This window comes from Lontra canadensis, unplaced genomic scaffold (genome assembly GCF_010015895.1).
Source record: "Lontra canadensis isolate GAN:19392208 unplaced genomic scaffold, GSC_riverotter_1.0 scaffold180, whole genome shotgun sequence".
NCBI classification, from domain to species: Eukaryota; Metazoa; Chordata; class Mammalia; order Carnivora; family Mustelidae; genus Lontra; species Lontra canadensis.
The window spans coordinates 430220-444020 of record NW_022631174.1 but is presented as its reverse complement, the minus strand read 5'-3'; positions in this window follow the sequence as shown (position 1 = coordinate 444020).

Here is a 13801-nt window from a genome sequence, read left to right as displayed (position 1 = left end):
CTCTCAGGTCCAGGGATTTTCTTTGTTGGGCAATTTTTGATTATCAGTGTAATCTCCTTACTAATGCAGGTCTATTTAGATTGTTTCTTCATGCTTTAGTCATGGTAGGTGGTGTGTTTCTAGGAATTGTGCATATAATTGTTGATAATGCTCTTTTATTATCCTTTTTTATTTCTGCAGAATTGGTTGTAATGTCTCCACTTTCATTTGTGATTGTAGTAATTTGAGGCTTCTTTTCCCCTTAGTCCATCCAACCAATTTTTCGTCAAGTTGGATGACCTTTTTGAAGAACCAACTTTAGGTTTTATTGATTTTTTCTATGGTTTTCTTATTCTCTATTTCATTTTTCTCTTCTCTAAACTTTATATTTCCCTCTTTTGCTAGCTTTGGGTTTTCATGTGAGCCCATTCCTATTTTTTAATGTAATCATTTGGAGTATTCATTTCCCCTTAAACACTGCTTTTGCTGCATCCCATAAATTTTGATATGTTGTGTTTTTTTCTTTCATTTGTCTCTAAGTATTTTCTAATTTTTCTTGTGATTTATTCTTTGATCCATGGTTGTTTAAAAATCTGTTTTTTAAATTTCTACAATTTTGTGAAGTCTCCAGTTTTCTTTACGTGATTGATTTCTAATTTTATCTCATTGTGATCCAGAAAGATAGTTTATATATCTGTTTAAAAAACATATTGAGACTTATTTGTAGCCCAAAATATGGTCTATCCTGGAAAATGGCCCATGCGATCTTGAGAAGAATGTGTATGTTTTTGTTGTTGAGGGGAGTGTTCAGTATATGTCTGTTAGATCTAGTTGGTTATTGCATTAACTTATCTCTTTTCTTACTCATCTTTAGTCTGACTGCTCTATTCATTATTGTGAATGGAGTATGGAATCTCCAAGTACTATTGTAGTATTGTAATACTCCTTTCTTTTCTGTCACTTATGGTTCATATATTTTGATGGTCTGTCAGTGCTACATAAATATTCATAATCATTTTATCTTGTATTAAATCTTCTATTGGTATATAATGTCCATCTTTGTCACTTGTAACATTTTTTATTTCAAGTGAATTTTGTCTGATATTAGTATAATTGCTCCTACTCTCTTTTGGTACTATTTGCTTGGAATAATTTTTTCCATCTTTTTACTTTCAATCTGTTTATATCTTTAGACCTCAAGCGAGTCTCTTTTAGTCAGCATATAGTTGGATCATGTGTTCTTGTCCATTCTTCCATCCTCTTTTGATTGGATAATTTTATCCACTTACATTTAAAGTAATTATTGATAAGGAGGGACTTGTTGTTGTCTTTGTGCTATTTATTTGATTATTCCCAATAGCATTTTTTCCCTCATTTCTTGCATTCCTATCTTCTTTTGTGTTTATTTGGCTTTTTTGTAGTAAAAGGTTCAAATTCCTCCTTAATTTTCTTTGTGTATATTCTATAGCTACTTTATTTTATTTTATTTTATTTTTTAATTTTTATTTTGTTTTATTTTTTTATATAGCTACTTTATTTTAAAAAATATTTATTTATTTATTTTTTGAGAGAGAGAAAGAGAGAGAGAGGGTGGTGGGAGGGTCATAGGAAGAGAATCGTCAAGCAGACTCCCTGCTGAGCATGTAACCTGACACAGGAGTTAGTCTTATGACCTATGACATTTTGAACTGAGTTGAAACCAAGAGGCAAATGCTTAACTGACTGGGCTACCCAGGCACCCCTTTATAGCTATTTTCTTTGTGATCATCATGGGGATTATGTTTAGCATCCTAATGTTTTAATGTTCTCATTTGAATTTATGGCAGCTTAACTTCATAACAAAGTACTCTGCTCTTTTACAACTAGATCTCCATTATTTTTCAGTTGTTGATGACACGGAATTACATCTTTGTACATTGTGTGCCCAAGAACATAAACTGATATTTTTTTTAATCCATTAGTCTCTTAAATTATGTAGATTACAGTATTTGGATTTATAAACCAAAATTACAATAATACCAGCTTTTAAATGAATTGTTTTTTCTTTAAATACATTAGTCCTTTAAATCATATACAAAACAAAAAGTGTAGTTACAAACCATTCTTATAATAACACTTGCTTTTCTAATTGCCCATGTACTTACTTTTATTGAGATCTTTATTTCTCTATCCAGCTTTGAGGTATTGTCTAGTATCCTTTTATTTCAACTTGTAGGACTCCCTAGGTATTACTGGCATGGTAGGTCGGTGGTCACAAACTTTCTCAGCTTTAGTTTATCCGGGTATAACTTGCTTTCTCTATCTGAAGGATGATTTTGCTGGATATGGGATACTTGGTTGACAATTACTTTCTTTTTTTTCCTTTCCATGTTTAAATTTATTTATTTATTTATTTACATTAAAAATTTTTTTTAGTTTATTTCTTTTCAGTTTTGCAGAATTCATTGTTTACCACACCCAGTGCTCCATGCAATATGTGTCCTCCATAATACCACCACCAGGCTCACCCAACCTGTCACCCCACTCCCCTCCAAAACCCTCAGCTTGTTTCTCAGAGTCCACAGTCTCTCATAGTTCGTCTCCCACTCCAATTTCCCCTAACTCACTTCCCTCCATCTCCCTCATGTCCTCCGTGTAACATGGAGGACAATTACTTTCTTTAAGTACTTTGAATGTACAGGCCTACTGTCTCCAGGCCTCCAAAATTTTTGATGAGAAATCTTCTGATAAAGTAATTACGGATCTCTTGTATGTGATGATTTGCTTCTCTCTTGCTGCTTGTGAGATTCACTGTTTGTCTTTTGAAAGCTTGTTTACAAGGTGTCTTCCTATGGATCTCTTTGAGTTCATCTTACTCAAAGTTCATTGAGCTTCTTGGATGTTTATATTCATGGATTTCATCCAATTTGGGAAGTCTTCTGCCATTATTTCTTCAATATCCTCTCTGCCCTCTACCTTTCTTTTCTTTTTCTGGAACTTCCATAATGTGAATATTTGTTCATTTGTTAGTATTCCATAGGTTCTTTAGCCTCTGCTTGCTGTTTTTCTGCTCCTCAGCTTCAATAATTTCCATTGTCCTGTATTTAACTTCACTGAGTCTTTCTTCTGCCTGCTTAGTATCCTTCTAATGAGTTTTTAGTTTCAGTTATTGTACTTTTTCAGCTCCAGAATGTTTTTTATTTTCTTTTCTGGTTTTCTATCTCTTTATTCATATTTCCATTATTTAGATGCCATTTTCTTGACTTTATCCACACTTTCCTTAAATTCTTTGATCATTTTTGAGATCATTTTTTTAAAGTTTTTTTTTTTAATATACCTGCCATGTCTTTTACAGAGATAGCTTTTGTTCAATTATTTTTTTTCTTTCGAATGAGCTATGTTTTTCTGTTTCTTGTACCCTTTTTGATTTCTTTTTTTGTTCTACATTGGACATTTGAATCTAATCATGCAGTAACTCTATAAATTGGATTGTTCCCCTTCTCCAGGATTTGCTGCCTTTTGCAATTGTTTTTGTTTGTTGTTTTCATTTTTGTTGTTGTTGTTAAGGCTATCTATTTACCAAGAATCAGCCTGAGATATAAACAATATTTTCTTACATTTTTTTCCTAAACTTCCCTTCAAAATGCACAGTCATTTTCTAATTTCTTCTGTATATACAGTAGTTTTTGAGTGTCCTAGTCTTTAATGTCTGCCTCCTGAAAAGGTAAAACCAAGAACTGAATGGGAGAAAAAAAGGGCGCTAGCTCTTTAAAATTCCCTGGAAGTCACATCAGTCAGAGGGGAAGGGCCTATCAACAATAGGGGGACATGCTAACAATGGCTACCTGTTTCTTTGTCTGCACCTCTGTGATCAGAAGCTACAATCAGCTGTGAGCACAGATCCTCAATATCTTGAGGACAGGGTCTTTTTTCCTATGCTGTCTACCACGAGCTATGCGCAAACTGCTCCAGGAATGCATGCACAGCTGTTTGTCATGCACATATTGTTGAAGGTAAGGGATAGGTCGCTGCTAAGAGCTAAGATCTGAGATTGACCATAGTTTATTATCCAAATCTTCTCCTGGAATTTGCAGCCTTCAACAGATTGCAGAGTTCTAAAATAGTTATATCAGAAAGATTCTGCCAGGGTAATTTTTGTTTACCTGTGGAGTCAAATTCCTGGTGCATCCTACTCCACCACCTTCCCTCACACAAGCCCCTCCCCCCTTTTTAAGGTTTTTTAATTTATTTGTTTGAGAGAGAGATAGACAGAAGGAGCATGAGCAGTGGGAGGGGCAGGGGGAAAGGAAATAGAACCAGCAGACTCCCCACTGAGTGAGGAGCCCTATGCAGGGCTTGATTCCAGGAACCCAAAATTGTGACCTAAGCTGAAATCAGATGCTTAACCGAATGATCCACCCAGGTGGCCCCCTCTCACACAAGTTTTAAAAACATCTTTCATTGAATATTATATTGTATACATTTTCCTGTTACTAAATGTTCTTCAAACATGGTTATAATGATGCATGGTTTTCTCTTCCTTTTGTTAATGCAGACATCTTTTTACCATTCCCTATTGTACTCTCTAGTCACTCTCAGTGCCCTGAAGATACCATGCTTTCCTTTGATTAAGCTCAGATGTAACATGAGATTTAAGCTGCCCTAACCAACAAAACTGAATTAAATACATCTTCAAATGACTTCTGTGGCATCTTATTTGTATTCTAAAAGAGATTACAAATATATATTGAATTTTTAGTCTGCCTCTACTACCCTTTGAAGCAACAAAGATATAATGGTGAAAAAGTTAGAAAATATACTTCCATGGAATAAAAATTACAATGAATAAATAAATAGGCAAGATAATCTTAACATGTAAATAGTGCCATGAGGTTAACCAGCATGACAATATTATAGAGAGTAATGGTTTCTTCAAATAGAGAAATTAAGATAAAACTCTTTGCTGAGAAGATGTTAGAGCCGAGACTTAAAACTGAGACTTCTAGTAATTTTGTGGAAATTGCATTGTATATATTTTTAATTTTTGGAGGGATAGGATGTTTATGAAATAAATTTTTCCCAGCTAAGAACTTGGTATGTCTTTACATTTTCATATCTTGATTGATTTTCTTGACTAAAAATTTAATGTTTCTTTCATACTAGTTTTATACTTGACTTGTTGGATATATTCTTAAGTATTTTACAGTTTTGTTATTGCTGTTGCTGCTTGGTTTTTATACTTCTACTTCTAGCTTGTTCTTGCTAGAATGAAGAAAATCCATTTTTTACTTACATCTCTTGTATCCTTCCTTCTTTTTATAAATAACCTTTGTTTCCCCAGATATTTATAGCATTCCTGGTACTTAGTTCACAGTAATATTGATTGAAAGAATGAACGTCTTAGTGTAAGTACTGGTAATGGGATCTGTTCTTCCTCATGGCAAAGCTTCTCTATGGGGGTTTAGAAAGAAGGTTTGCACTCACCCAGGAAGTGAGAAGGAGGAATCAGATTGATGTGGTTGGTGGATGACATGATGTGAGATTTTGGAGTTTGAGAAAAGAGGACTTTTTTTTTTTTATTCCAAGTTTTTATTTAAATTCAAGTTAATTAACATATAATGTAGTATTGGTTTTAGGAATAGGATTTAGTGATTCATTAGTTACATATAACATGCAGTGCTTATCACAAAAGTGCCCTCCTTAATGCCCATCACCCAGTTATCCCATTCTCCCACCCACCTCTCTTCCAGCAACCCTTAGTTTGTTCTTTATGATTAAAAGTCTTCTATGGTTTGCCTCCCTCTCTGTTTTTATCTTATTTTATTTTTCTTTTCCTTCCCCTGTGTTCATCTGTTTTGTTTCTTAATTCCACATATAAGTGAAATAATATGAGATATGTCTTCCTCTTACTGACTTATTTCACTTAATGTAATACACTTTAGATCTAGCCATGTCATTGCAAAGGGCAAGATTTTATTCTTTTTGATGGCTGAGTAATATTCCATTGATTATACTATCTTCTTTACCTATTGATCAGTTGATGGACATTTGGGATCTTTCCATAATTTGGCTATTGTTGATAGTGCTACTATAAACATTGGGGTGCAGGTGCCCCTTCAAATCACTATGTTTGTATCCTTTGGGTAAATACTAGTAGTGCAATTCCTGGGTCATAGGGTAATTCTATTTTTAACTTTTTGAGGAACCTCCATACTGTTTTCCAGAGTGCTACACCATTTGGTATTTCTACCAATAGTGTAAGAGGGTTCCCCTTCCTCCATGTTCTTGCTAATATCTGTCATTTCATGAGTTGTTCATTTTAGCCATTCTGACAGGTATAAGGTGATATCTCATTGTGTTTTTGATTTATATTTCCCTTATGATGAATGATGCTGAGCATTTTTTTCATGTGTCTGTTATAGCCATTTGTATGTCTTCTTTGGATAAATGTCTGTTCATGTCTTCTGTCCATTTCTTAACTGGATTATTTATTTTTGTGGTATTCAGTTTGAGAAATTCTTTATAGATTTTGGATACTAGTCCTTTATCTGTTATGTCATTTGTGAATATCTTCTCTCATTCTGTCTGTTGCCTTTTGGTTTTGTTGACTATTTCCTTCTCTGTGCAGAAACATTTTATTTTGAGGTCCCAAAAGTTCATTTTTGCTTTTGTTTTCCTTGCCTCTGGAGAGGTGCCCAGTAAGAAGTCATTCCAGCTGAAGTCAAAGAGGTTGCTTTCTGTTTTCTCTTCTAGGATTTTGATGGTTTCCTGTCTTACATTTAGGTTTTTCATCCATTTTGAATTTGTTTTTGTGTATAGTGTAAGAAAGTGGTCCATTTTCATTCTTCTCCATGTTGCTGTCCAGTTTTTCCAAAACACTTGTTGAAGAGACTTTTTTTTCCCCCGTTGGATATTCTTTCCTGCTTTGTTGAAGATTAGTTGACCAGAGACCTGTGGATCCATTTCTGTGTTCTTCATTCTGTTCTACTGATCTATGTGTCAATTTTTCTGTCCTAGTACCATATTGTCTTGATGATTACTGCTTTGTAATACAGCTTGAAGTCTGGGATTGTGATGCCTCCCACTTTGGTTTACTTTTTCAAAATTCTTTTGGCTACTTGAGGTCTTTTCTGGTTCCAGACAACTTTTAGGATTGTTTGTTCTAGCTCCATATAAAATCCTGGTGTTATTTTGACAGCGATTACACAGAAAGTATAGATTGCTTTGGGTAATATAGACATATTAACAATGTTTGTTTTTCTAAGAGGGCTTTAATCTTGATTCTACCACTTAAAACCTTGCCTAGCATGAACTAGGTAAGCTATTTTTCTTGATTTTTCTGAATACCAATTTCCTCATTCTTAAATGGAAATACTCATGTAATTTAGTATGACAATGTAAAGAATATATAAAATAACACAAGCGAAGAACTTTAGAAAGTGTCCTGGAGAGTAAGCTCTTAAATATATTGATTAACATTTAAATCATTTGATAAACATTTATCTTTGAAATTAAAAAATTCCTGTATATGAAATTGTATGAGTCTTTTATCTTTCAGTAGAATCTACAGAACTCTGAGAACCATTTAGATTTTCAGATGCAAGATTCTTTCCATTTTAGCAAAATTTGCATTAGGTTTTAATATTTTGCTATGTTCTGTAAGGGTTTTTAAAATTCATGGATTGGATTTTGGGTCTCTAATTCTTATAAGTACTATTTCTTTTCCCATTATTTTTACCTCTTTATTTTCCTTCTGAATGTTTTGAGAACTTTGTTAGTACTCTACAAAACATATATTTTTTGGACTCTCCATGTTAAAATCTGCATGCTACGTAGATTTTTTCAAAAAAATTTTTATATCTTATTTAATTCAGTTTGTTAACATATAGTGTATCATTAGTTTCAGAGGTAGAGTTTAGTGACTCATCCGTTTCATATAACACCCAGAGCTCATTACATCAAGAGCACTCCTTAATGCCCATCATACATTTTCCCAGTCCCCCACCCACCTCCCCTCCAGCAACCCTCATTTTGTTTCCTATAGTTAAGAGTCTCTTTATGGTTTGTCTCCCTCACTGATTTTATCTTATTTTTTCAAAATTTTTTGTTGTGTAAAATACACAAAATATAAAATTTACCATCATAACCATTTTAAGTGAACTTTGCAGTGGTATTAAATACATTAATTACACTGTGCAAACATCACCACCGCCCATTTGTAATTCTGACTGGTAAAACTGAATCTCCATATTATTTTTTGAATTCACACTTTGTGCTGAAATATTTTCAAGTACATCATGACAGTACATCCCAAAAGAACCAATTTACATGGAAACTGATTGTTATGAGTCAAGTTTCTTTTTTGTCTCTAACATTTCATTTTTCACAATAGTGAATGACCTAAAAGATTGCACCAGTGATATTCACTGAGAGCAGCATCAGCATCACGTGAAGCTTGTTAGAAATGCAGACTCTTCGGGCCCCCACCCCAGACCCACTGAATGCAAATCTGCATTGACTTGTGTGTCCATGGTGACTCATGTGCACATAAAAGCTTAGAAGGCACTGTTGTAGAGTGTCCCATCTTTACAATTTACAAACTGATTTTTCTTTCTTGGAGCTAGTATGCTCCTACATTTTTATGATTGGAAGTTATTGCTAGCAGTCTGATTACATTTAATTGAAACATTTTTGGCTAAACAACATCACGTTATAACGTGTGCCATGATTGATTGTTGGTAAAATTCACCACTGGATTTGTGAAATGATAATGAATCCATCAATTGTAAAGTTCACATATGCCTTCTTGTGACCAGGAAGGAATCTTTGCGGTGTTAACTTGGCATCATACAATGATTTGTATGGTTTTCTGTCAACCATTCATTGAATGGCTTTAACACTGTTTGATATTTTTTTTTACCCCTGCCTGAGTTGATGTTTTAATTTGGGTTTTTAGAGTGTTCCTTGTATAGATCCTGACCACTCATTTTTATTCATTGTACCTATTTTGTCTTTAGTTATTGTTGGTTGTTATTGCAAATCATTTCTTTAATCACATCTGTTAGTTTTGTTTGTGTATATGAATATTCTTTATATGTGTCTCTTTTTTCTATATTATTTATTCTTCTGAATTGTTTTATTGCTTTGCAGTTGAGTTTTTTGGGTTCACCAGAAATATTTTCATCTGTAGAGATAATTGTATCTCTTCCTTTCTAATTTTTATGTTTTTTAAAAGATTTATTTATTTATTTATTAGAGATCACAAGCAGACAGAGAGGCAGGCAGAGAGAGAGGAGGAAGCAGGCTCCCCACTGAGCAGAGAGCCTGATGTGGGGCTCGATCATGACTTGATGTGGGGCTGAGATCATGACTTGAGCTGAAGGCAGAGGCTTTAACCCACTGAGCCTGATGTGGGGCTGAGATCATGACCTGAACCGAAGGCAGAGGCTTTAACCCACTGAGCCACCCAGGTGCCCCAATTTTTATGGTTCTAATGGAATATCTTATCTAATTGCATTAGGTATATCTCCAATACAATTTTAAATAGGAACTTTAACAATGAATATCCTCATCTTACTCATCACTTTGGTATAAATGCCTCCTTTCTCCCCATTATGATGTTAGTTGTTTTTGTTGTTGTTGTGTTGTTTTTTGTTTTTGTTTTTTTTTTTTTTGGAGTGGGAAAGAGGGAGACAGCAAGAGAGGGAGAGAGAAAGAGAGACTCCTTGCCCAGGGCAGACCCTGATGCAGGGCTCAATTTCACAACCTTGAGATCCTGACCTGAGCCAAAATCAAGAGTCAGACCCTTAACAGACTGAGCTACCCAGGCACCCTTAAAAGTAGCTTTTTTATAAAGACACATAATATTATATCATGTTACTGAAACATCAATTAATTTCCCAATTAATGTTTATTTTTAATGAGAAATGGGTTTTGAATATTATTAAATATTTGAAGCATTCCCATGAATGATAACATTATTTTTCTTTATATGTAACCTTCTGGTTAACTTTTCCTAATAAGTATTAATCCTTGCATTCCTAGAATTAACCCCCATGTGGTGAAGATATTATTCTTTTAATGTTTTATTGGCCCCTTCTCATATTTTTTTTTAGAATTTTTGCATCAGTATTTTCAAGTCAGGTTCATCTGTGGTTTTGGTTCTGTGCAATATTTGTCAGGTTTTAAAATCAATAATTTTTGCTTTAAAAATGGTTTGAAAGATTTTCTTTCTCTTCTATACCTGACTGAGTAACTGTCCTCAGAGGACACTCATCTTGCTATCTCTTTGCTTAGGATAGGAATGGCATGATTTTAGAATAGAAATCCTTCTTTTGCTTTGCCTCTTACCCAAGCCCATGGCCCAGTGCCACACCATAGAACAATATCTATATGACCTCCTGGGAAACCAGAGGCATAAATGGAATGTGATAGCTGTTACTTATGTTACCATCACCTCTCCTTGTGAATTCTTTGGCATTTTTTGTAGTGGTCTTGGATACATTTGGATAGACTGAATGACAGTAATGAGAATGGGAACTGAGACTAGAATGATCACTTCTCTTTCCTGTTTTAAAGTCCTGAAGGTTGGGGTGCCCGGGTGGCTCAGAAGGTTAAGCCTCTGCCTTCGGCCTATGTCATGATCTCAGGGTCCTGGCATTGAGCTCTGCACTGGGCTCTGTGCTCAGCAGGGAGCCTTCTCTCTCCACCCCGTCCCCTGCCTGCCTCTCTGCCTACTTATGATCTCTGTCTGTCAAATAAACAAATAAAATCTTAAAAAGAAAAAAAAAGTCCAGAAGGTTAAATGAGGTAGAGCTTCATGTATAGGGCTTCACACATGGCCAGACACATAAAATTGCTCAATAAATTCTAGATAAGAATTCATCTTTATAATTAAAGAAAAGTAATAGTAAATGTTGTTTTTTAATGACAAAGAATAATAAAGTTTGATAACTTCTACATGAGTCCATGTTTCTCACCTCTGCCTTGTAGCTCAGATATTGCTATGGCTGGAGTGTACCCTCTGCTTGTCAAAATCCTAGATATGTCTCCTGCACACAGCCTTACCTCCTTAGATATCTCTCATTATTTTATATCTTCTCTGTAGGCCACCTATAGAGTCAGAAGAACACTGGCCATCTGGAAAGTAGGGCTCAAATCTTCATCTGCCTCTTTCTAATTGAAGGATAGCACTTAACTCACATTACTTTTCAGATTTAATTTTCTCCTCTGTAAAAGAAGGCTCTTATTGACTATGCTGCAGGACTGTTTTGAGACTTAAAAGAGACAATCATATATGTGATATAAAGTACATATGCACATACTTTTTTTGATATTTAATGAACTGCTTGCTTTTTCTGAAACTACATGGCATGTGGAACTACTTTTGTAGCACTCATCCCTTTGTCCTTGTGATGGGTACTGTTTCATTTTTTCCAAAACAAATATTTGTGTGCCCACTCAATAGGATAATAACATTACATTGAAGATACACTGGGTTATGGGCTTGCATAGAGCCTGACAAATAGCCTGACTTGCAGGAACATCAGTAAGATTGTACAAGTTTCTTCCTTCTTCCACTTCCTTATTCTCCAGCATGGAGCCCTTTGTAAAAATTTAGACATTCTACCAGAATTTCTTAGATGACTTCATCTATTTCCAAACTTTCCTTGTATCAACTGCACTCTTGCAGTTGTGCATCAACTGCACAATTCATGCCCTGTTAATTTTTGCTGCAATGTTTCATATCTTCATTGTACTATTTATTGTACAATGTACAATGTATATTGTTAATGTACAGAGCACAATTCATGCTCTGTCAAAGTATTAAATACTTCCACAAGAGTGTCTCACAGGACCCTCTAAAATCTTCCCCAAGTAGGAATAATTACAAAAAAAATTATTCTCTTCTTCAACTTTATAAAAGTTTTGTATTTTTTCTATTTCCTCATTACTTCTGCATCTAGATTCTTCATCTGTATCTTCACTGTCTCTCCATCTGTCTCTTCCTAGACTGCTTTGAGATGCCCAGTTAATCTCCCTTACTATTCTCTCTCTCTAATCCTGGATTAAGAAGAAACTCCCATCATTGTTTCATGCAGATTTCTTCCCCTCCTCCTTCTCCTTCTCATTCTTGCTCTTCACAAACCTACATCTATCCTGCACCATCTATCTACTTACTAATTTAGTAAGAAAAAATTGTAAACACACATTGATCTACCACCCAACATGAAAATTGGACTTTAGTAATAATGTCTATCAGTTGCTATCCCCTTCCCTTCCCTTGAGTCTTTCCTCTTGAATATGCTCTCATTCTGAATCCTATACTCATTGTTCTCATACTTTTGTTTTCCATGCATTTTTATTACATCTGTGTCTATTGTCACAAAGTGTATTTTTGGTTCTTTAGTTATTTACAACCATATGAAAAGGTTATCAATAATAATATTTTGGGATTTATGTATTTTCAGTTTCTATTTTATGGAAAGGTTAACCAGATTGTAGCAAGACTCTATGGGCCCTCCATAAAATAAAGGATTTCTCCGCTTCCTGAAGTGACTGATACCAATGAGAAGGACATTGTTTTGATACTACATAATGGGGTGCCAGCAGGACCATGCATATGGCCTTGTCTGGGATGTATTAGTATTTCCATGAATAGAAATAGAATAGAAACTACATCAACAACCCCCTCCACTCCCAAGAAAGGAAGTATTAATGAGGACTCAGATCTCCCAGGAATGAAAGGTGGTGTCACTTCAGCAGGTGAGGACAGAGTGGCAGCAGTTTGGAAGGTCCTTTCAAAGACCTGAGCATCAGATACGTGATCATCCCTCTTCTGAACTCCCAGGTTCTGGTAGACTGTTTCCATTTAGATTCTTCAGTTCTGGTGGAAGTAACTTCTTCCCTTAGTATAATAACTTTGGGGTTACACCAGTATCCATTTTTTCTTTCCTCTAGTCACTTTCAGAATACATCCATACCTTTAAATCTTTGTTTTAAATAATTTTTATTGGAAAAATAATGTATATGGTTTTTATTCATTTTTTAAAATATTCTACAAATGAGTGAAATCTTATGGTTTTTGTCTTTCTTAATGTAACTTATTTCACTTAGCATAATACCCTTTAGGTCCAGCCATGATTTTGCAAATGGCATGATCTAATTCTTTTTTATGACTGTTTAATATTGTGTGTGTGTGTGTGTGTGTGTGCGTATTACATGCTCCATATCCATTTGTATATCAATAGATGGGAGAATGGATGAAGGTGAGTAGGAAATAGAAGCTTCCGGTTATGAGGGCACCTGGGTTGCTCAGTGGGTTGAGACTCTACCTTCGGCTCAGATCATTATCTGAGTGTCCTGGGATCAAGCCCTGCATCTGGCTTTCTGCTCAGTGGGGAGCCTGCTTACTCCCGCCCCCACCCCCCACCTGCCTCTTTTCCTACTTGTGATCTCTGTCAAATAAATAAATGAAATCTTAAAAAGAAGAAGAAGCAGCTTCCAGTTATAAGTGAATAAGTCACAGGAATAAAATGTACAGCATGAAGAATATAGTCAATGATATTGTACTACCATGGTATGGTAACAGTTGGTAGCGCTCTTGTGGTGATCATACAATTCTGTATAAACCTGTCAAGTCACTGTGTTGCACACTTGAAACTATGTAACTGTGTATCAACTCTACTCAAAAAATTAAAAATAATAAAAGTAATGGGTATGATTTTTCTTTCTTAAGTGGATTGAAAGTAACTTTTTGAGGGGAACCTGGGTGGCAGTAGGTTAAGTGTCTGACTCTTGGTTTCAGTTCAGGTCATGATCTCAGGGTTGTGAGATCATGCAC